General features: G+C 47.7%; 1 long non-coding RNA gene across 2 annotated transcripts; it reads left to right on the top strand.

Moving 5' to 3' along the window:
- The first annotated feature begins 1078 nt into the window (after window positions 1–1078).
- Window positions 1079–21854, top strand: LOC103876909. 2 transcript variants are annotated; one of them, XR_004178245.1, is made up of 3 exons: window positions 1079–2551; window positions 17654–17737; window positions 21728–21854. It is a non-coding gene; the product is annotated as an uncharacterized LOC103876909 (long non-coding RNA). The 2 variants fall into 2 exon arrangements; XR_002516627.2 differs by lacking the exon at window positions 1079–2551 and adding an exon at window positions 16059–16746.
- Window positions 21855–23001: the final 1147 nt, after the last annotated feature.

Raw genomic sequence — 23001 nt, 5'->3', positions numbered from 1 at the left:
GGGGGAGGGGGGACTGAGTGGACTTGGAGGAAGATGGACTAAGGAACAAAGGAATGGTCAAAGACAAAGGAAGAGGATCTCGACAAAGAATCGGATAAAAGATGAATAAAGATCTAAAAGGGTCGAGATCGAAAGGATGGACAAAGATCGACAAACAAGGCGAATCGACAAAGACAAGATCAATCCGTTTTCGAGATGGATAAGACCTAAGGAGACTAAAGGGTCCTAGAGGAGGATGGACTAAAGGATCTCAGAGGACAGACTGAGATAGGGAAGAGGATGGACTGAGGGACCAGGGAAGGATGGACTAAGAGATACGAGAGGATGGGCTGAGGGGACAAGAAGGAGGACTGAAAGGAGCAAGGGAGGATGGACTAGGGTCACGGTGGACTGAAGGGCAAGGGGAAGGATGGGACTGGAGATCGTGGAGGGTGAGGGACAAGGGAGGACGGACTGAAAGGATAATCCTGGGGGATGGGCTGAGGCAAAGGGAGGATGGACTGAGGATCGTGGAAGATGGGCGGAAGGTCCCCGTGGAAGGATGGACTAAAGGGGCTCGGGTCAAAACAAAGGAATGGATTAAAGGCAAGGGGAGGATGGACTGAGATGCAGGGGAGGATGGACGGGCAGGGAGGAACAGAGGAGGGACGGGGGAGGGGATGGACTGAGGATGCAGGAGGATGGACTGGGGCGGGATGGACGAGGACTGGGGAGGATGGATACGGGGAGGATGGACGGGAATGCGGGGAGGATGGACTGGGCGGAACTTCGGGGAGGATGGATTAAGGGGATACGCAGAAGGATGGACTGGGGACAGGGGAGGATGGGGAGGATGGACTGATGGGCCGGGGGAGGGTTGGATTGGTGCGGGGAGGATGGGGCTACAGGAGCCGGGGAGGGTGGACTGAAGGGTCAGGGGAGGATGGACTGAGGGACTGAGGGAGGGTGGTGAAGAGGATAAGGGAGGATGGACCGGGCAGGGCTGGATCGAGGGTCGGGGAGGATGGACGAAAGGCAGGGGAGGCTGGACAAGGAACCAGGGAGGATGGACTGAAGGGACTCAGGGGAGGATGGACTGAAGAGATACAGGGAGGATGGACTGAGGATATTCATGGAGGATGGACTGAGGGGACTCAAGGGAGGATGGACTGAGGGGACTCCAGAAAGGATGGATTGAGGATACTCACAGAAGATGAGCTGAGAAGACTCAAGGAGGACGGACTGAGGATACTCATGGAAGATGGACTGAGGGGATTCAGAAGGATGGACTGAGGATACTTGGAGAGGATGGACTGAGAAGACTAAGGGAGGATGGACTGAGGATACTCGGGGGAGGATGCACTGATGGCGCTCTGGGAAGGATGAACTGAGGAGACTCATGAATAGCCTCTCCACTGCTCTATCAGAGATAACCACATTTGAGCAGACACTCAGCTGGAGTTACCCCATGCACACATGTGCACATGCAGCCGAGCCTTTTCCCATGCTATTAGTTGGTGCAAGTTCTCCGTGGCTCCTTCCATCCCCGGATTTTAAGCGTGGGTCCCCTGGAGGAGCTTCATTAGAGGAAGAAGAAAGAGGTGTCTCTCAGGAAAATCCTGGTTCCCAAAGTTGCACATTATGTCAGATGTACATGTCTTTGATGGCTGGGAGAGGGGACAAGACCGTGCCGCAGCCCTGGTCAGGAATGGTGGCTGATGAGCCCCCAGTTGCAGGCAACCTGACCTGTCCTGGCAGCATCTGAAGAGGGGAAAGACTTGTGGAGAATGACTGTCCCCAGGCGACTGCCCATGAACACCTGAGCACCCATCTGATAAATAGCCTGGAGCATCCACAAGAGGATTGTGGGTTCAACCATGAGAATGTCAGTGCAGCCACAAGGGAGGGAGGCTAGAGGTGGTCTCTGTTTTCTGGACACCACAGAAGCATGTGGGAGTCTCAAGTGATGTTGGGTAGGGAAAGAAACCCCAGCAATGCCTCAGAGTGAATTTCCTACCAGACCAGCAGCGTGAAACTTCGAGTCAGATTTGAGCCAGTTTAAAAATAGCAACATGTGTTGCTTTTTGCAGATCTAAGCATGTGGAATATGATTCCTACATGCTGCATGTATATATTTTTAACAAAATGAGACTATCCTGTTCCTGTACCTGTTTATTTGACTCAGCATGATAGCTGAGTGACAGCTCCCATGTATATTCATATATGCTCACCATTATTTTTCATAACCACATCACAATGCATCATTTTGATGTATCATAATTTTCTCAACCAGCCCCATACAGAAGCTTCTGAACCTAATCTCTTTCTAAGGCCTTCCAAAGGGCTGGAAGAGGGAGCATCTTTATTTTGCTGCTGCCATCAGGGGTCCTGGAAGAGCCCCTCAGATCCTGACTTTTCAGGGCTTGATGCCTGAGAGTGACTGGCAGAAATTTTGAGAACTTTGCCCCCAGTAATAACAATAATTAACATTGTTTTCAGCACTCTGGGCCAGGCACTGTTCTAAGCACTTTGCACATATTATCTAACTGACTCTTCCCAACAGCCTTCTGAGGTAGGTACTACTTTTTTCTCTTTTATATACATAGGTAAACTGAGGCTCAGAGAGAGAGATTAACTTATGCAAGATGACACGGTAAGTGGTTGTGCTGGGATTTGAACCCAGGCAGTCTGGCACCAGCATCCACACTCTTTCTTTCTTTTTTTTTTTTTTTGAGACGGAGTCTCGCTCTGTCACCCAGGTTGGAGTGCAGTGGTGTGATCTCGGCTCACTGCAAGTTCCACCTCCCGGGTTCATGCCATTCTCCCACCTCAGCCTCCCGAGTAGCTGGGACTACAGGTGCCTGCCACCACACCCGTCTAATTTTTTTTTTTTTTTTTTTTGTATTTTTAGTAGAGACAGAGTTTCACCATGTTAGCCAGGATGGTCTCGATCTCCTTACCTCATGATCCACCCACTTCACCCTCCCAAAGTGCTGGGATTACAGGCGTGAGCCACCGCGCCTGGCCCAGCATCCACACTCTTAACTACCAATTTGTCTAGTTGGCCGCAGAGTGTAGCTGGTTATTGATAATAAGCAGTATGTCTTCTTGATCATTCCTCCTAAATTTTGGTAGGTTATATTTTGAGGCTTGTACTTAGCAGGAAAAAAAAAGAAAGAAAAGAAAATCTGGCTCTCCTCTAAAGAGTTCAAGAGTCTCAGGTTCTCTGGGCCCGTCAATCCTGGGCAGAACCCTGCTGACTGGTTGATATGCCACAGGTTCATATTTTGAGCCGTTCCTGGGTGGTGTGGCCTGAACATACCCGCCCCCAAGCTCTCCTTACCACCCTCTCCATGCCCTTAGATAGAAATGACAATCACTATTCCCATTGCTGGTAAAGGGTCATCATACCCTTATCCATCCTATAAAAATACGTTTCTGCATAGAAGCTACTTGCCTTGCTGGGTCAAAACCAGTGGTTCTAACTAGAGAGGGTCATGAGGCTGCCTAGTACTGTTCAGTTGTGTATGGTAACGCTGGGTACACACTGGAATCACTGAGATACTTCTGTAAAATGCAGATGCCTTGGATCCTATCAAAAGGAACCACAGGAGTGGGGCCTTGACTTGCACCCTTTGAGAACTGTCCCTAGTGAATCATGTTCCGTCTTGGCCAAGGACTCCTGGGATCCCAGCTGCCTTCAGCCCTGGGTTTTGTCTGCCTCTACTGCCAGCTTACAGGACTCTTCCTACTCATTTTGGGGATGTTTGATGCAAAAGTTGATGCTGTGTGGGTGCAGACTCCCAGGAGCATGTTGTCTGAAACCTGCAGTGATTTCAGGCTGAGGCTCTTCCTGCTGGGAGTCAGGGACAAGAGTGGGTTAATGTCAAAGGTCGCATGATTGTGGACAATCCCAGAAACACTATAAATAAATGGAGAGAAGCTGTATCTTCTTTTCTCCTCAAGGAAACCACCCAAACAGAAACATTTCATACAGTTGCAGTTGAGGAATGCAGTTGGCCACTCTCAAGCTTAAGAGAACATTGGAGGTTTTTTTTTTTTTTTTTTTTTTCCTTTTTTTTCCTTCTCTTTCTCATTTTCCTTGAGGAAGGATTAGAAAACACACAGGGACAGGCCACAGGTGCACACGCACACACACACACACACACAGACACACACATGCTTTTTCTTGATCTAAAAGAGTGCTGTCGAGTCACTGAGTTGATTGTCCTGCCTTCAGTTCAGCATACCCTGCCAAATCTTACCCATAGAACTGATGCCTATGGTGCTGCGGTGGTGCCCAACAGCTCTGAGTTTCAACCTCTTCTTCCTGGGACTTAATCTCTCATTCTCCACTGCTGTCATTTGAACCCATAGGAGTAAATTGGTGAGCACCATTCATTCAAATGCATGGTGGGAAGTATAGTGGGGAGATGCAAAAGAAGAATGGAATAGCCCACAGAAGATTTCCACACAAGCTGATAAATATACACCTGTGGTTCTTGTTAACCACAGGAGTCAGTGTGGCCCTGTGTGATGTAATAAAGAATAAAGCTTTGGTCTCTGCCCCTAGTTCCTGGCACCGAGCTCCTAAAACCCTTGTAACTTCCTAAGTGATAGTGGTGCTAGGAGCATCTTTTGTTCTAATATTTAGTCTCTGACCTTGGTTCCTGACACAGAACTCCTAAATCCCTTGGAATTTCCTGGATAATAGGTACATCTTTTGTTCTAATGAGGTGACTCTTGGTGGGCCCCCAGATGGGGGTTGGTCACTAGAAAGACCACAGCATGATCAGAGGCTTGGAACATTCAGCCCCCACCCCCATCCCCAGGGAGGGGAGAGGAGTTGGATATTAAATTAACAATTGATTATGCCTTTGTGATGAAGCCTCCATAAAAATCCCTAAAGCACAGGGCATGGAGGGATTCTGTGCAGGTGAACACATCTGTGAACTAGGAGGGTGGTGCCCCCCAACTCCACTGGAACAGAAGCTCCTGTGCTGGAGACCCTCCGGCCCTCGCCCTATGCATCTCCTCTTCTGGCAGCTCATCTGTGTCTCTACCTATCCTCTAGGATAGAATAAACTGGTAAATGTGTTCCCCTGTGTTCTGCGAGCTGTTGTAAGAAATTACCAAGCTTGAAGAAGGGGTTGTGGGAACCCCAGTTTATAGCCAGTCGTGGGTCAAAAGGACAGGTGGTAACTTGGGGCTTGCAGGTGGCATCTGAAGTGGGGCATCTTGTGAGTCCTTAACTTGTGGATCCCTCACTAACTCCAAGTAGATAGTGCTAGAGCTGAATGGAATTGTGAGACACCCATTTGTTGTCTGCGGAGAATTGGAAAAGTGCTTGGTGTGGGAAATCACTCACATATTTGGTGTCAGAAATGTTGAGAATATAGAGAAAAACTGTTTGCTTTTCCTATATACCCAGGAAGCCCCAAACCTTTTAAATTATGGTAACAAAAATCAGAGAAATGCAGCAGGCAGTTGGGCTGTATGTACTATGGTTAAGAGAACAACAACAACAAAAAAAAAACACATGAGAACTCACAAATTCTCATAGTGTTGTCCTTCAAAGCTTACCTTTGGATGACCTTCTGCTCATTCCCAGGATGCTCCATGTACTGCTCTAGAAGAGCCTTTTCCCTGCGGAGGCCCAGGAACCCAGCCCCAGAATTAAGAGAGAAGGGACTAACGCATTCCACCGTGAATGGACTTTCAGCCCAGTGCAGTCCTGTCCTCTTGGTTCATTCTGGTGGTAGAATTTTGGGCCATGCATCCTTTATGTAGTTCCTGCCCCTTGGGCCTCATACTCACACACAGGGGACACTGCACAAGTTCATTGGAGGTGCCTCCCACAATAGTTTGGCCCCAGCCACACCCCGGGCTCTGCTCTGTAACTCTTCAGCCCTCAGGGGAAGCTGCTGCTTCATTCTCTGCGAGGCCTAGGGATATGAGGGAGCCGGGCAAATGGGATACATCCTCCTAACAGGCAGACAGCAGGCAGCCTTGTGTGTTGAGACACGCCCCTACCCCAACCACTTTTCCTCCCCATGCCCACAGAAAAGCCAACCTGTGGTGGCTGTTAGTGGCCTTGGGTATAACCTGAGGAAGGGCTTGGGGAAAGGGAGGCAGGAAAATCATACAGGCTATAGGGAGCTAGGTGTCTTTAAAACTCGTAACCGTGGAATTGTCCTCATGCTTCCTGTCTCCAAAGCCGACTTATGATACTAGACCTCCTGGTAGGGGCCCAGGAGATGAGGTTTGAAGAAGTCACCTTCTGGCATCCTGGGGTTGCCCAGACTATGTCTGTTCTTGCTCCCTGTCTGTCAGATTCTGGGCCATTCTGCATGGCAAGCAGTAGAGAGTTAGCAGGTGGGACCCTGGAGACCCCCCAGCCCATCCCTTTATCGTGCAGGCAAAGATACTAAGGAGCAGAGAGGGGCACTAAAGTTCTAAGTCCCTTATTTGGAGAGGGACACTGCCAGGATGACGACATAGGTCCTCAAGTGCTCTGATGCACAGCAATGCCATGTGTGCCTGGGAACACAAGAGTCTGTCTGGGCTGCGCCTCCACCCACTGTGCCAGCTGTCTGCCAGCCTCCCTTACAGGTCATAGACTCTTGGCATGCTGTGTCACAAATATAGCTGCTTGTGATCTTTACATTTCCATAAATGACAGAAAATGGAATCCTCTTGCTTGATGGTACATTCATGGCATCAGCCATCCCAGAAGTGTGGTATGTTCGAGACTTCTTAAGATCAGAAAGTATTTGCTTTTTAAAGGCATGATTCCTTAATGGTGATTTTAAGCACCCAAAGTACTCCAGACAAACTTGCTGAATTACTAAAACCATCCATTTGCCAAGCTGATCCTGAAACAGAAAAAATGACCTTCGTGGAAAAACTGTCACTATCCAAATAAAACACAGAGTTTAATTCATTGTAATGTACCCGTGTTAATTTCTTAGTTTTGTCAAACATACCCAGCTACATGGGTTCCTCTCTGCTTGAGTTAAAGGCCCAGCACACCCTAGGAGGACATAGCTCCAAAGGAGTGCGGAACCAGCGTGCAGGCTCCATTGCACCTGCCCTGGGAAGAAGACTCCCAATCTCCCTTTGAAACGTGGCTCCATCCTGCACCCCAAATATTAGGCCCCTGTGGACTTCCACCCATAGCACCCCTCACAGACTCATCTCATTTTTGTGATGTGCTCTCTCTTTGGAGCAGGGCAGGGAGGTCTATACCACTCTCTTTGTTGGAGCAAGTCCCCTGGAGAAATGCTGCTTCAGCAGCAAAGAATTATGTCACATCTTCTTTTCTCGGGAAAGAAAGTGGGGAGAGAAAAGAAGAGTCTGATTTAGGCAGATAAGGCAGCCAGCACCAAGGAAGTTCTACCAAATATTTTTTAAACTTTATGTTAGAATAATATGCTAGTGAAGAGAGTTCTATATACCCTTCACTCAGGACTCCTGAAGCTTATCGCTGGTTTTGGGAAGGTGCCCTGTCATGGTTAAGTCATTTTAGAAGATAAAAACAAAACCCTGGAAACCAAGCAAAAACATAGAAGAAAAGAGGAAGAAGAAAAGAAAGAAAGAAAAAAACAAAGAGGGAGAGAGAGAGAAAGAAAGGAAAGAAAGAAAAAAAAAGAAAGAAAGAAAGAAAGAAAAAGAAAAGAGAGAAAGAAAGAAAAAGAGGAAGGAAGGAAGAAAGAGAAGGAGGGAGGGAGAGAGGAAGGAAGGAAGAAGAGGAATAAAAACCAAGAAGCTGAAAGAGTTTGTGGGTTGTTGAAAGGCAAAAAGCGGCTATCTCTGGGGTCAGATGGCTCTTTCATGCCCAACCTCTGCACTTATTTTTTACCTCTGGCTTCTTCCTGTCCTGGGGTCAATAATAATGTTGGAAATGTCAGTGGTTAATTGTGACAGGCAGCTGTGCAGAGCCTGGGCTGGGCATGGCAAGGTTGGAAGCATCACTCAGGCCAGGTGTGGACTGCCCTCTAGCTCTGCTGGATGCATGTTAAGGTGGTTCAGGGATGGGGTGCTTTCACCCAGGGGCTGGGGTAGGTCAGATGGCATGCCTTTCAAACTAGGGTGTGACTGCCTGGAGCCAGGAGGCAGCGTGGTGGACGATCACAGAATAAGCGAGGCACACACAAATCATCATCAAATGGTTATTAAAGCCCTACTTTGTGCCAGGTACTGTGCTGGGTGCTGAGGATACACTTTTGTGCCAGGTACTGTGCTGGGTGCTGAGGATACAGCTGTGACAAAGTGGAAGAGTTCATGCCTGCATTATCCTATAGCAGTGGTTTGCAAAGTGTGGTCTCTGGACCACCAGCAGCACTATTGCCTGGGAACCTGGGAGAAGCGCAGATTGAATCAGAAAGTCTGAGGGTGTGGCCCAGTGTTCTGTGCTTTTGCCAGGTCTCCAGCAGGTTCTTAGATGCACTAAAGTTTGAGAAATCCTGTGTAGATGACATCCCTGGCACACAATGTGTGCTCATGCAAAGGAGCCAGTGGCGGTGGTACCAATACATAGGCCCCTGTGTGGTCCCAGCTCCCTCTTCCTCCCCACAGGCCTACAAGGACCCTAGATTGCACATAAAAGGTAACTGACCACAGAAAACCCTGAGCTCTTGCAGGCAGGGGTATAACGATGCTGATAATAATACCAACTGCAACAGCTGACATCCAATGGGCACTTGCTGTGTGTCAGTCACTGATCCAGAAGCTTCACATGGACTAGCTCAGATCATTTAATCCTCACAACTGTCCAAAAGCAAGCACTGCTGTTATCTCCATTTCAGAGTTGAGGAAACGGAGGCGTAGAGAGGCTACAGCTTTTAGAGAGAAGGCAGCAAATGAGTGGTGTAGGTAGGGTTGTGTTGGGTTGAGGTGAACCAGGAATCATCTGGGCAGGTGGGAAGGGCTGAGCCGGGTATGATGACGGCAGGAGAGCAATCCTGGGGTGAGTGCAGGTAACATTAGCGGATGGAAACCCCAGGGAGGTTTTCCTGCCTCCCACTGATTTCCCAGAATGCCCCTGGGTATTAGGTTGCCCAAGGACTTCCACATTAAGCCCCTCCCTCCCAAATACTGGTGCCTGTGGATCTCCACCGTGTTTATTTCGGAGCTTGGGGGAAAACTCCAGCTCATGAATCCACAGTAAAACAAGAGGCTTATAACTTGGGGTGTCATTTCCCCTGACTCTTGGATTGATCCGCATGTTCATGAGCGCCATGAAGCTAGAGTTCCCTCTGCAGAGCTGCAAGCTGTCTGGAGAGGAAGATGAAGATGTCTTAGCCCCAGGCTGCTCCCTTGAGCGTCTCCACTGAGAGAATAACAGAGCAGGGTGTGTCAATAAGAATTTGCTTGAAGGTTTCGAAATCGAATACTTTTGGAAGGAAAGGACGGGCAGTTGGAAGATAGACCACAGTAGAGGTAGTAGGAACCTGCAAGAGCCTGGCCTGTCTTGCTTACTTAGTGATCTCCCATGTGCAGCTCATAAGAGCCCAGTAAAATATTTTCCTGAATGAGCAGAGTACGCCCCGCCTCAGGGCCAGGGAATGCCCCAGCTATCCAAGCACTCAAGACCCACCGGGACTTGTGAGCGCAGCCGGAGGCAAGGTGAGCCAAGGGCAGACTTGGAGTGGAGAAGTTAAGTCAGTCATCTGGGAGCAGGAGGGCTCCCGCTGAAGCTGGGAAGGCTGGCAGGGATTCTGGGAGATGAAAGCACAGGAGGGGATGCTTTCCATGCCAGGGTGTCAGCCTGGAAAATGTGTGTAGGTAAGAATGGACGTGGAGAATGAGTGAGCTACCCCTCGGCTCCCCAGCCCCCTGAACCCTGGGCCTTGGGGGCGCCTGCACGTGTTTCCAGCCTGCAGAGGGCTCCCACAGGGTCATTAACTGCAGCAGGGGAAACACCTGCCCCTGGCCGGTGCCAGGTTTTTCTATGTTGTCTTCATTGCTTCGTGCTTATCTCATTTACGATTATAGAAAAGATTCTTGGCAGCTGTCATCAAATCCTAGCAGTGCCTTTAATGGCCCTCGTATATCCTGAATGTATCAGTAATTCCACTCTGCACATTTATGCATTTCTTTCACCAGCAATACAATTTTAGAAAAATGTAACTTCAATAGAAATGCCTATGAGGACAATGGAGAACATAAACACACGCCTTCTAATGCTTGAAGTAGGTGAGCACACACAGGCAAATAGCGTGGACTGAAGTGGTCTGGGCATTCAGGAAACCAGGAGCCTGAAGAGGATCAGGCTGTGGGCACGTAGGGCTTTTGCATGCACTGGAAATAAGGCTGTTAGTGCGATGGCTGGCCTGGGCTTGTCTTTCTCGGGGTTATTGATGAAGGCACATCGTGTGTTGCATTTAGTTTCTTTGCCTTCCTTAGAGTTAGACATTTTTCTGTGGCTTCTACTTGGCTGTTGCAGTGTTAAGCTGAGGCCCTGACACCATGACCCTGTCACCTTCCTGTTGTGGCCATGAGCAATGCCTTGAGCTCAGCTCTGCCTGGATGCTTGGACTCAGCTGCTGCAGGTCAGAGGCTCTGGACGAGCCCTTCGGCATCGGGCCATCTCTTCTGAGGTTCTGCTCAGGACTTGGGCCTGGATGATCTGCTGAGCTTCAGTCTCTGCCCTGCTCCCCTCATGGAGGACCTGATTCATCTGGAGCCTCGGACTCCGTATGTAGCACTCCCTGGGATCAGAGCAGCACTCTTGGGTGAGTTTACATGCCTGTTTTGTCAGACAGGCCTTTCTGATGCTGGATCCATAGCTGCCTGGATCTGCTCCGGGGCTCAGCAGCCTTCCAGATTGTGCTGGTTGCCTGCATCCGACCTCCTGACAGCCCTCATTCTTGCTCTCCTGACACCTACGTGAGAGGCCTTGTTGCCCATGCTGCCTATTGGCTTGGCCCCCATGAGCATCTGGGGGCCCCAGTGCAGCACATCTCATGGCCAACAGAGGCTGTGTGTGGGTGCCCTTGTACCTCTAAATTCATTTAGAAGCTGATATATTATCAATCAGCAGGTCCTTCGTAAGCACTTACAGTATCCCTGGCGCTATAAAGGGTGGTGGATACAAGACATGCAGACACACTCCTGCTCTAAAGCATGATGTGCAGTCAAGCCTAATGATGCTCAGCTTTTGTATGTGGCAGATGATGTTCATAGCAGATGCATGTACCCACCAGTCATGTGCCATTCCCGGGATCTAAGCCTCACCTTAGCCCCAAGAGGAACTAAAGCACAGAGCTCTTGGTAAGAAACTCTGAAGCTCCACTGCGCCTGCACACTGAGCAAAGGCCTGAGCAAGGTCAAGTGAAGTCAGAAACTTTCCATGCCAATCAAGTTTTCAGGGTACATGAATAATTCCTCAACCTTAGTTGCCCCAGAAACCATTCAGAAGTCCATTTGGAGTCTTGCCAAACTGGGAAGGTGGGTAGCCCTTTGAATGGAGGCTGTAAGCTCCAACCTACCTCTTCCACTACAGCTTACACACTGTGTACGCAGCACACCCACAGACATTGCCAGAAAGCCAGTGGGGCATCTGGAAGCAAGGGCTTTACAGAGAGGACACATAGCTCTTGTGTGCTGCCAAGTGAGTAACAGGTGTAGTCACCAAGCAGGGTGCCTAGAGCTTGGGAGATGCTCATTCTCTCCCTTTCCTCTGTTTATCTCCTGGGAATGGGGCTCAGGTCAAGGTGAAAGCCCCAGGTACCTTTCTCTGAGTGCAGGACCCTCTCTCACACGCCAGGGCTTTCTAAGACCCTGGCAACAGTGAAGAGAGATGGCCTCTAGGAAAGGCTAATGATCCCAATGTCCCAGCAGCTTTGGGACCTTGGCCTTCCTGGGGAATCTCAAAGGACTCAGATCCCTGACGGCGCGGAGGGGAGGGGAGTGAGAATGGTGAGTGGACTGTCAGGCAGAATGTGTCAGTTGCAGGTGCCTGGCTGCTATGGTGGCTGCTAGGACAGCCAGAGCACCACCTCTACATGCTGGCAAAGTCTGGAGGCTGCCACAGTCTTTGGGTTTCCAAACTGGTGGGGAGGTGGGTACTTATGTTGTGCAGTCTTCTAAGGGCCTGGGTAAAATGAAAAATGTGTCAGGGATGAGCCCTCAAAAATCACTTCAGAGGCTGTACTACGGAGAACTCTTAGAGACAGCTTCTGAGGTGTATCCCAGTGACATTTGGTGAAACAAACTGGTTGTTTACGTTCTGACTGGAAGAGATTACTTGGGTGAAGAGAGAGGTGTCCTAGAGACAAGGGGTGTTTAGCTTGGAATAAGAACTACTCTGCAGGGTCCTTGGGGTCCAGGCCAGATTTTGTAGGATCTGCGACCAGGGGCAGGGGACCTAATGCTCCCTCAAGGAAGGTCAGAGGATCCTAGGCTTGATTTTAGGGCTGTGGCCAGCTTCACTGACAGTTTCCAACAATAGTCACTGAAGGTCCAGGGAGCACCTATGGGTCAAATCCTAGATCTCTCACCTAGGATTTGTATATATGAAATACACATTTTTGTCTATGCCTGGGGCTGTGACACTATGGGCAAGGTACCCATAGCCCCATGGAAATTCAAGAGAGTCAAAATATCAAGGTGGTCTCTTGTTTCCCCCTCAAGAATGTTCAACAGGATGATCTTGTGATAAAGAGGGTGAATAAACCAGACACAACTGCAAAAGAAAAAGTCCTTCCTCCCCTTCCAAGCAGCCCACACCCAGTGTTCTTGGTGTTGACTGCCACTGAGGCTCTCCAGCTCCAGGAGGCTCCTCTGGGAAACCAGAGGGCAGGGCCCAAGAGGTAGAGTCCTCTGAGGTTATGCTTTGGCTTGATGGCTTGGTGGACAAGAAGGACCAAACCTTTGGCACTTATGGGGTCTTCCTAGTGGAGCTCTGTGTAGGTAGAGCGAGAGGTGTTGTGATTGTTCTGAAGTTTCCTAACCTCTTTGTTCTTGTTTTGCCTGAGTTTGGGAGTGCACCACCTGAGACCCGCCTGGCTTCCCAACCCTTGCTGGGCCCTCTCACAGCTGCTCTCACAGCCATTCTTGTTAGTGTAAGGGCTGATATATATTAGAGAGGTCTAAATCAGTGCCTGCTTCTGCTAAAATTCCTGGCCAGAGCCTCCTTTCTGAAGCCCCAGACTGAAGGGCCTCACTGTGCAGACCAATTGATTCATTCTTGGGGAGAAATCCATTGCCAGGCAGTGCATGGAGCCCCAGTGGGCCACCCTTTGAAGTTATTTTTATTTGGCTGATTTTTATGTTTAACGAGACGTAGTTGAATGTTGAAAGTGGAAAGAAGGAGTCAGAAATCCAGCCACCAAACTTCCCCAAAACATCTCTTTTGAGGACACTTATGGGTAGATCCCTCCGTCCTCCAACCAACCAACCAGCAGGGCTTTAGTGAACAATGACTGTGTGCTAGGCTCTGTGCTAGAGCTTGAAGTGAAGATAGTTTCAGGCCTCAAAGAAGTTTACAGTCCACGAGGGATGTGGGTGGGGGCAGGGTCAAAGGAAGTGCAGGATTCGCACCCATGAAACAACTAAAAAGAAAACCCAAGACATACTTGTTGCACAGCCTAGGATTTGCCGGCCATGGGAGTCAGGAGGAAGAGCTGTGTGGAATGAGATATCAAAGACTTTATGAAGAAGGTGAGACTCTGGCTTGACATTGAAAAAAGAGGGAATTAATCAGCCTGCAAGAATGTATTGTGTATTTGACATAAAAACCATGTGGCCAGGGCTTAACTGAAGTAGTAAGGCAGAAGTCTTATAGCTGGTTAAACACACAAGGCATGTATATATGAAAAAGAATAGGCAAACAGGACTCTCTCTGTCTCTCTCTCTCTCTCTCTCTCTCTCTCTCTCTCTCTGTCTCTGGGGTGGGGTGTTGTATCTGCATTATACACTTTTTACTCATTTATTTGCCCACTTTTTTGCAACCCACTCATTCATGTCACTGTTGAGGGACCTATGGCAGGTGCTTTGTGCTGTGGCTAATAAGGCAGAAATTGAGCAAAATAAGCAGTGAGCAGAAAAGAGACTCAGGGGCATGCATGGACAGGAAGGTGTGGGGAAGGGTGCCCTTGAGTTGCATTCTGAAATGAGTGGGTTTGGATTGCTTGGCAGAGGAGAGATAGAAATAGTTCATTGTTGGGTTGGACAGACTAAGGGAACAAATGTGGAGACAATGGAGAAAGACACATGAGACTAATGCTTAGAGGGAGACACCACCCCTGCTACTCCAGGCCCACTTGAATGGATTGTCGCCGAGTCTATCTGCTTTCCAGGTTAGACCCCGCTATAGGTCAGCACTGTCTAATAGAAGTATAATGTGAGCCACATGTTTGTCTTCATGTTTTCTGGTAGCCACATTAACAAAAGTAAAAAGAAACAGGTGCAATTAATTTTAATAATATGTTTTATTTAACACAGTAGATCTAAAACATTATCATTCCAACATGCATTCAATTTTAACCAGCTATTTTACATTCTTTTTGTTTTCTCTGAACTAAGTCTTTGAAATCCGGTGTGTATTTTACCCTTACCTCACATCTCAGTTCAGACTACCATGATCCAAGTGCTCAGTAGTCACCTGTGCCTTAGTGCACAGTGCAAATCCCTGTCACAATACACCCACAGCTTCCATACACACACATTTGTGACCCAGTGCCCAAGATATAGATGATAAATGGACTGGTGTTTTTGCACCAGCCCAAAAGCCAAAATATCTGGGGTCAGCATGGTGGCTCACACCTGTGATCCCAGCACTTTGGGAGGCCAAGGCAGGCGGATCACTTGAGGTCAGGAGTTCGAGACCAGCCTGGCCAACACGGTGAAACCCCGTCTCTACTTAAAATACAAAACATAGCCAGGCATGGTGGCCAGCGCCTGTAATCCCAGCTACTCAGGAGGCTGAGGCCAGAGAATTGCTTGAACCAAGGAGGCAGAGGCTGCAGTGAGCCAAGATCATGCCACTGCATTCCAGCCTGGGCAACAGAGTGAGACTCTGTCTCAGAAAAAAAAAAAAAAAGAAAAGAAAAAGAAAAATATCTGGGAGGCAAGTGGGTTGAGTGAAATAACAGATGTGGATAGACAGTAGGAAGATGTTTGTAGGCAGGTTAAGGGCATAAGTGAGGAGATGACAGGAGCTAGTCTTATCTCTTAAAGACCTCCAAAGCAAGTGTCTATGAATTGAGGTAGCGACGATCATATCCAAAATCCTTTTCTAGCCTATCCTTTCCCTGGTGACACTCCTTCTGCACTGGGTCTACCATCAATGAACCCACAAGCCCACTGATACCTACTGTGTGCCCAGCACTGTTCTAGGAGTTGTGAGAGTTAAAAGAAGCACCTCGAGAGATAAGCTAGAGACTTTGAGAAAACAGCCATAGGGAAAAGCCACACGTGCAAATGCCCCATAGGCAGCGCTTGGCAGTGACTGAGTTCCCATTAAGACAAGAGAGGAGAGGGAAAGCCGTGCAGTCTCGCAATTCACAGCTGCTGGACTGTATGGAAGGGAAAGGGCGGAGGCGGAAGGGCCTGAAACCCTTGGGGATGCCTGGGCTCTGCCCCTTAATATTGCTGTGTGATGCCAGTCAGGGCACTAGCCTGCCTCAGTTTCTTTTTCCTGAGCCAGAGAATGACATTTGCCCTGCTTATCTCCCAGGGTGCCTGTGAGGATCCAATGAGATTGGGCATGGGAAAGAAGCCTCACAGAGAGGTGAGGAGTAACTAATAGTAATAGTAGGCCGGGCGTGGTGGCTCACACCTGTAATCCCAGCACTCTGGGAGGCCGAGGCGGGAGGATCACCTGAGGTCAGGAGTTCTAGACCAGTCTGACCAACAAGGTAAAACCCCATCTCTACTAAAAATACAAAAATTAGCCGGGCGTGGTGGCAGGTGCTTGTAGTCCCAGCTAATCGAGAGGCTGAGACAGGAGAATTGCTTGAACCCGGGAGGCAGAGGTTGTAGTGAGCCACTGCACTCCAGTTTGGGTGATGGAGCGAGACTCTGTCTCAAAAAAAAAAAAAAAAAAAAAAAGTAATAGTAATTAATGTTGCTGCTGAAAAATTTGGCCCAGAGAGACCTTGGAGAGCACCAGAAAGGACCAGCTAAGCCAGTGTCACGTGTCCACAAACACTGAGGTTTCCTTGGATCTCTGTTCTCTCTGCCTGGAGGGTCTATCCCTCCTTTCTCTGCCTATGATGTCCTTCCTATCCTCTAAGACCTTGCACAGACCCCCACTCCTCCAGGAAGCCCATCTGGATTTGAGACTCCTTATTCTGGGCCCCCGTAGTATGATGCCTATGTCCTTCTGTTTCATGTTCCCATCAACTGCTTGTGGAAGTCTCTATTGGACTAGGAATGACTAGGAGGTGAGACTTTCATTTGATTCATTTCTAAATCCTGGGACACCCAGTGGGTTCCTATTTCCAGATTTGAGCTGACTTTTGATAACTCTTTTGTCTCTGGAGGCTTTGTAGGGAGAAGAGGTTCTAGGCTTCCATGGCCTAAATGGACTCAGCCCTGCCAATGTCTCCGACCCTTTGCTGAATAAGGATTTAGAGGCTGTTTCTGATTTGGAAATTGCAGCCGGAGTTTTTTTAGTGCCGTTTTCCAAAGTCAACATTCCCAAGCAGAACCGAGGTGGAGAGGAAACAGTGCCCCCAGAGCTTGGAGGGAAGGATCAGTGTGGTTCCATTATTTAATTAGGCTGAAGAATGCTCAGAGGCGTGTACTGAGCAAGAGGAGGTGGGGCTACCAGGGAAGGGGGATGCTATGTGTTATTGGACCATCCTTTGGATCTGGAGAGGAAGCCTGGGGTGGGAGGCAGAGCATGGGGCGAAGGGTTAAAGCTCTGGCTTCAAAAAGGCAACTAATTGTATGTGGTTACTCATGGAGGGCCTCAGTTTTCTCACCTGCCAAATATGGATATGGTTGTTATGTCTCAGAATTATGAAATATTATTTTGGCAATCTTCATAAAAAAGCTTTGAAAAGCTCTATAAACCCCACTGTGGTCTAATGGAAAATACTCTGGGTCATTCGTGGGCTCTGTGATCTTGGTTAAGTCCCAGCCCTCTCTGGACCTGAGGTCACTCATTTAAAAAAAAATGAGATGTCAGATTGGATGATCCTGAAGCCTGCTTAAGTTCAAAATGTCTGTTTGCTCTTCGGACCTGTGGAGACTGAAAGACACACACACAATCAGTTTGCATTTCAAGGCACACTGATTGGCCAGCATTTGTGTGCCAATAAATTACTGCCATCGTCAACCAATCATTGAGCACTGATAAAGTGTTGAGAACTTCTCTTGATCTGTGCTTCTCGACGTCTTATTGTTTGGTTGCTGTATTATTGTTGACTTCATGTGTGCCCATGTCTTGTGGTCCATCTAGACCAACACTGTCTGATAGCAATACAATACGAGCCACATATGCAATTTTAAATTTTCTAGTAGCCATACTGAAAAAAGTAAAAAGAAACAGGAGACATTTTAATAGTGTATTTTATTTGACCCAATATATCAAAATATTATCATTTCACCATGTGTTCCATATAAAACATATTAACAATATAGTTTTATGTTTTTTAATGTTAAAATACACACGCTCCCTAGTGTGCATTTTATGCTTACAGTGTGTGTCAATTTGCATCAGCCATATTTCAGGTGCTCAATGGCCACACGTGGCTAGTGGCTCCCACAGAGGACAGCACAGATCCAGATTGCAGGCTGCTTCAAGGTAGGGGTTGAATTTTGTGATATTTAACACTTGGAAATAGCTTTAGAGTTTAACTGCCCTTTCTGCTACATCATGTCATTCTGTCCTTACTGCTGTCTGGTGAAGTTGATACAGTTGTGAACACCGTTTTTTAGATAAAGAACGTGAGGCTTTGGGGAAATCAAATGCTGGCTCGAGGGCATAGCATCAATAGAAGCTGAGCTGGGATTTGAACTCAGGTATTCTGGTTCTCAGTGTAGAAGGAGTTCTAACAGGGCAGCTACCTTCATTTATTTGTCCATTTACTCTGTGATTAGATTGTTGCTTAATCTAGGTCCATGCTGTGTGCCTGGTGCTAATATGATCCTTTTGTATTTTAAGAGGAGGCAGAAATGGAGAGGTTAATTTTGATGTTTCTATTTCTTTTCTTGGTTTTTGTATGTTTAGGTTTGGGAGAAAGATGAGGTCGGAGGATGACTCTAGCATTCTTGTCAGCATCTTTATCTTTTTAACTGCAAGTCTGCTTCAGCACATCCAGTGAACCAAGCTAGAAAACATTCCTGTGTTTCAGGCTGTATTTCCTCTCATTCGTTGTCTTCTGGTTACATGAGTTCCCTGCCCGGCTCCTCCTTCCCCCTTGGCCTGTATCCCTCACTGAGCCAGGAGATGCTTATCACATACACTCTCTGTTAGACCTGACTTTGGCCAAACTAAACTGTTCTCTCTCTCATGTGGTGATCTTGGCTGATTGTTTTCAGGAAGGGAAACCCTCATTTACTTTCCTGACACGGACTTTAATTCTGGGAGCCAGAGGCCTTCCTGTTGCAAGGCAGGGTTGGTCTGTGTTGCTCTGAGGGGAGCCTGATGTCCTGACAAAGCCCTGGCTGTACACTACTCACTGGAGGTGCCAGGTGGTGGCTCTTGAAAACTAGGGAGGGCCCCCAGACTGGAGGGCAGGTAATGGAGATGCTGGAGGCAGAGCCCACTATCAAGTATTGGTGGTCATCTGGAAGTGCTGACAGGAGGTCGTGTTGGGGATGAAGAAGGAGCAAGGGTCAGGATTTGAGGCTCATGAGCCAAAGTAGACAATACCACACTCAGAGCCACAGTCAGGGGTTTAGTCAGGAGCTGAGGTTTGAGAAGGAGTGGGCCCGTTTCCAGAAGGGACCATGACTTGACCCATGTTCTGTGTCCTCTCTCAGTGCATTGGTACATAAGGCATCACCGAATCCTTGAGATGAAGGAACCTTGGACATCAGCTACCCTGTGCCTCTACTTCATTGATACCAACATTGCCTGCAAGAGTGGGTTGAATTAGTGCTTTGTGGAGTCCTGGTGTTCCCAGAGGTGTCTCAGGGGTAGGGGTGTCTCATGCAATATTTGGGACATAATTACTGTATACTAAAATATTATTCATTGTTTATCTAAAATTCCAATTTAACTGGATGTCCTGTATTTTTAATTGCAAAATGTAGCAACCCTATTCAGGGGGTTTACCAGGAGTGGAGTGGAGGGCTCAGAGGGCAGGGAATTCCACCACTCATCCACCATTTTAATGAGACCAGCTCTAGTCCTCAGTTAGCTAAAACAAAACCGACAAACAAAATAAATCCCTCCCCTTTCATGGTCTCTGATTGTATTAGGGTTCCCTACAGGGACAGAACTAACAGAAAATATATATATATGTGTGTGTGTGTGTGAGTTTATTATTAACTTACACGATCACAAGGTCCCACAATAGGCTGTCTGCAAGCTTGAGGAGCAAGGAGAGCCAGCCCGAGTCTCAAAACTGAAGAACTTAGAGTCCGATGTTGGAGGGCAGGAGGCAATCAGCACGGGAGAAAGATGTAGTCTGGGAGGCTAGGCTCATCTCACCTTTTCACGTTTTTTTGCCTGCTTTATATTAACTAGCAGCTGATTAGATTGTGCCCACCAGATTAAGGGTAGGTCTTTCTTCTTCTGAGCCTTCCAAACTGTTCCAATCTCTGCCTGTTACCCAGTTCCAAAGCCGCTTCCACATTTTTGGGTATCTTTTCAGCAGTGCCCCCATATTTTCGGGTATCTTTTCAGCAATGCGCCACTCTACTGGTGTTAGTCCATTTTCAATTTACTGTGTTAGTCCGTTTTCATGCTGCTGATAAAGACATACCTGAAACTGGGAAAAAAAAGAGATTTAATTGGACTTACAGTTCCACATGGCTGGGGAGGCCTCAGAATTATGGCAGGAGGCAAAAGGTACTTCTTACTTGGCAGTGACAAGAGAAAAATTAGGGAGAAGCAAAACCGGAAACCCTTGATAAACCCATCAGATCTCGTGAAATTTATTCACTATTAGGAGAATAACACAGGAAAGACAAGCCTCCATGATTCAATTACCTCCCCTGGGTCCCTCCCTCAACACGTGGGAATTCTGGGAGATAAAATTCAAGTTGAGATTTGAGTGGAGATACAGCCAAACCGCATCACTGACCAAGGAAGAATCCTAGTCAGTATTATAGAGAAGAGATTTGGACATAATACCATCCATGAACCACGGTTACTCGTTTCCCCCAATATCAGATAGGTCAAAGCCAGGTTAAGGGAGGAATATAAATCTCTTCTGATGACCAGCCAAGGAATTCTGTTATTGTTGTTTTAAGGGATGGATTCTCATGATGGTGAGTTAAGGTTGAGAAAAAGACAACTGCATTCAGAAAGGGACACTTCTTCTCTCTATCCCTGCCCTCAAGTTGTCCAATGACTTTGAGACCAGGATGCACCCTCCCTCACTTTCTAAAGCAGCAGATGCCAGGCTGGAAAGAGGCCCCAGGACGTTCACAGGAGACTGCTGGAGTCTATCCTATTTGCAGGGGATAGGGAGGGACCTCAGGAGTTAGGAACTGATACTTCAGTGAAGAGAGGGAGAGCCTCCAGGGGAAGTATGGAGGTGGTCAGGGTCCCCACCCCACCACGATGAAAGCGTTAAAGGGAAGTGAGGGGAGAAGGGGAGAGTTAGGGAATGGTAAAGCATTTTTTAACTTTATTTAATTACTTATTTATTTATTTTTATAGAGATGGGGTTTTGCTATGTTGCCCAGACTGGTCTCGAGCTCCTGGCTCAAGCGATCCACATGCCTTGGCCTCCCAAAGTGCTAGGATTACAGGTGTGAGCCACCATGCTTGGCCAAAAAAGCGTTCTTATCACTCTTTTTCTGGAAGCCTAGGCAGCGAGGTGTAGTCTCTTGTGCAATGCAGAGAAGTCAAGTACAAAACATGGTGCTCAAAATCGTACAAATTGCCACCCCAACACCTGCTGCATTGCCTATTGTTTTAGAACTTTGGAACAATTACCTGATTTCATCAGGAAAAAGAACAGCTTTAAATTTCCAAGAGTCAGTGTGGAGTCAGCCAGGGGAAAGTAGGTGAGGGGGCTCTGGAGTGGGTTAGCAGCAGCTCATTTTTCCATGGCATGTGCGTGGAGGACCCTCTCTCTCTTGTCTAGCAGGTCTTACTGTTTGCAGAAAAAGTAAGACAGAGCTCATCACTTTCATTCCAAGAGGGAGCTAAAGACAAAACCCTAAGGGATCAAAAAGGAAGGGGCCTAATCTGTGGGCCTGAGGTTTTAAATATTTGGCTTCCACATGAGATTTCAATTTGAAGAAAGAGTTCCATGACTAAAACAGTTTGGGAAAACCATTGCTCCCCACAATATCCACAGCCAGTCGTCTTCCATCTTCGGTGAAACAGCCAACTGAAAACAAAAGTGTATGTCAAATCAGCCATAAATTGGAAATTTCCAAGGTGAAGTGGAGCCTGGGATCCTAACCTACTAAGTCTCAGATGGGTTGTGATGATGCTTTGGCTATTTTACTAGTTGCTGGAAAACACTTTGGTGCTGTGCTGAGATGTTCACAGGTACAGTGCCTTGATAACTAGTTGCTGGTGTGCCATGAGCGCATCATGGGGCCTGTGGGCATATCACAAGGCTTGGTGGAGACTTAATGGCCAATCTTACATTTTCATTCCTGGCAGTGGAAACACAGGTTGTGCAGCGTTGGACGAGCATCTTTCCTTTCCGCAGTGCTGAGAGTCAGGAAGCTGCTCTGTGAAGGCCCAGATCCAAAGAGGTGTGTGTGTGTGTGTGTGTGAGATAAAATATATATAACATACATTTTACCATTTTAGTCATTTTATTATTATGGTAATTTTTTGATACGGAGTCTTGCCCTGTTGCCCAGGCTGGAGTGCAATGGTACGATCTCGGCTCACTGTAACCTCCGCCTCCGGGGTTCAGACGATTCTCCTGCTTCAGCCTCCTGAGTAGCTGGTATTACAGGCGCCCACCACCATGCCCAGCTAATTTTTGTATTTTTAGGAGAGACGGGGTTTCACCATGTTGGCCAGGCTGGTCTCAAACTCCTGATCACGTGAGCCGCCTGCCTCGGCCTCCCAAGGTGTTAGGATTACAGGCGTGAGCCACGGTGCCTGGCCTTTATTATTATTATTTTTGAGACAGAGTCTCACTCCATCACCCAGGCTACAGTGCAGTGGCACAATCTTGGCTCACTGCAACCTCCACCTCCTGGGTTTAAGCAGTTCTCATGCCTCAGCCTCCCATGTAGCTGGAATTACAGGCGCCCGCCAACATGCCTGGCTAATTTGTATTTTTTGCAGAGTTGGGGTTTCACCATGTTGGCCAGGCTGGTCTCAAACTCCTGCCCTCAAGTGATCTGCCCGCCTTGGCCTCCCAACGTGCTGGGATTACAGGTGTAAGCCACCATGCCTGGCCCCATTTTGAAATACACAGTTCAATAGTGTTAGGTATATTCACATTGTTGTGCATCCAATCTCTAGAACTCTTTTCATCTTGCAAAACTGAAACACTGTACCCATTAAACAGCAACTCCCCATTCCCCCTGTGGGCAGCCCCTGGAAACCACCATTCCACTTTCTATTTCTATGAATTTTGCTACTCTAAGTATCTCTTTACTACTCTAAGGATTTATCCTCTAGGTATCTCAAGTGAAATCACACATTTGTCCTTTTTTCACTTGGCATAATGTCCTCAAGGTTCATCTGCGTTGTGGTATATGTTGGGATTTCTTTCCTTTTTAAAGCTGAATTTCATTGTTTGCGTACATATATATCTGTTTTAGTCCATTGCAGCTGCATAACAAAATATCACATACTGGGTAGCTTATAAACAGCAGAAATGTATTTCTCACAGTTCTGGAGACTGGGAAGTTCAAGATCAAAATGCCAGTAGGTCTGGTGTCTCCTGAGAACCAGCTTTCTGGTTCATAGAT

This window comes from Papio anubis, chromosome 14, assembly GCF_008728515.1.
Source record: "Papio anubis isolate 15944 chromosome 14, Panubis1.0, whole genome shotgun sequence".
In the NCBI taxonomy this organism is placed as follows: Eukaryota; Metazoa; Chordata; class Mammalia; order Primates; family Cercopithecidae; genus Papio; species Papio anubis.
Note: the sequence above shows the minus strand (reverse complement) of the source record. Positions and strands in the feature narration are given on the sequence as shown.